This window comes from Echinops telfairi, unplaced genomic scaffold (genome assembly GCF_000313985.2).
Source record: "Echinops telfairi isolate 266 unplaced genomic scaffold, ASM31398v2 ScPeMD7_23;HRSCAF=83, whole genome shotgun sequence".
Taxonomy (NCBI): Eukaryota; Metazoa; Chordata; class Mammalia; order Afrosoricida; family Tenrecidae; genus Echinops; species Echinops telfairi.
Window position 1 is genome coordinate 36,057,241 of NW_022103920.1, and position 1,812 is coordinate 36,059,052.

Below are 1,812 nucleotides of genomic sequence, written 5' to 3' on the forward strand. Positions count from 1 at the left end.
TTTGCACCCACTGGCCTGTGATCTTCCAACATGTGGCATGTGTTTTGTGAGCCTGAAGAGGACTTTATAGATTGGTATGGGACATATGGGCTAATATCAGATTTATGAACTTGATCAAGACTGGACTGAGATGTTTTCTCAATATAATTGCTCTTTTCCTGATACACATGAGTGTCTATGAATTTGTTTCTCTAGTCAACCCAGATTAACACAGTTATTGTTAATTCTGAGAAAGAATTAAGAGCAAGCACTTCTAGCAGTGATTCTAAAGTGTTATGTATATTAAATCACCTAGGGATCTTGTTCCAATGCAGATCTTCAGTCTGTATGGGGCCTGAGATTTTGCAGATCTTATGTGTCCCCAGTCAATGCTGAGTCTGCAAGTCTCAAATCTGTGCTTTGAGTTGCAAGAATGAAGGCAACATCTTGTGGTTCATGACAATAACCTACATACTTAATCTTTTCCATTTTTTATACAACAGATAATTTTTTGCAGAAGAACTTTATCTGTTACATTTTAATTTGTAAGATACAGGTAAAGTCAATACTAGTTTCACAGAAAACAAATCAAATTCCAGATATGCTATCAAACATGCCCAAGAAGGTCCCTTGGCTTGTCCAATGTCGCAAAGATGCAAATCCAGAACTTCTAATTTAACTTCAAAGTTATTTAGTCTCAAACCACAACTCCTTGTATAATTATCCTTATTCTCTCTCTATGCACATAACACATCAATGATAAAAAACAATAGAACTCCTACACTTAATTTTATAGGCTTGGATATAAAGTCTTCTTAAATTTTAACTGAACTGAATAATTCCCTTAGCACCTCCACCCCAACTCTGTGTAGTTGCTTCTTATTTATAGCGACAGTATATAGAAATTCTGATACTATCAATATTCTTGTGAGCAGACAGTCTCATCTCGCTCTGGTGGACTGAACAAACTAGTAACTGTTGGACTTGAATCTTGCAATTAGTAGCCCAATGCTTAACCCACTGCATCATAAGCATTTCTTACAGCACTCTTATGAATTACTATTATTTGCACAGTAACATAAAGAGGTGCAAAACAGGAACAGAAATCACCTAATTTGCCGGAAGCTAACAGAATCAGGAGCACAATGTGTGATAATTCAGTCATCACGCTCTAAATTCACATATTTTCTAAGAGAGTAAACATAATAGGTCTAGAAAGGGGCACCAAGAAAGGTCATTGTGTGAGATGCCTGGTAGATTAACATACCTAATGATACTCTCTTCAGAGGGAGATTGTTATCTTATTTACTGAATATCTGACACATAGCATTTAATGCAAATATATCATTCTCTTAGAAACTAACACCTATAACTCCATCCAATGTGATTCCAGGTGGCTTTGATAAAATAACTTTTAGAACAGTTTTTAATATAAATTTGTAATATATACTGTTCACCACATTTTAATTATTAGATTTCTAAATTCTGTGAAAACTCCATATAGTATCTTCTCTCTGCACTACCCGTATGGTACATGCTGGGTCCCCCACTGGTCCACTACAGGGAGGAACACAGGAAAGAAAACAAGAACATGGAAGGCAGAGGATTAAAGCAACTCATAACTCAGAAGTGGATGGAAAAACGAGATCAAATGAAACCTTCCCACTGGAGATTTAGAGCTTTTTAATTTACTAGCAAGTCCATGATCTTAAATGGCGACCGTGACCATATGGTTCACCGATGACTATTATGAGTAGTTCTTGCAGATTGCAGGCTGGTCACTCCTGAGGTTCTCTCTGGATGCGATGTAATGTGCTGACTGTAGCAAACCAC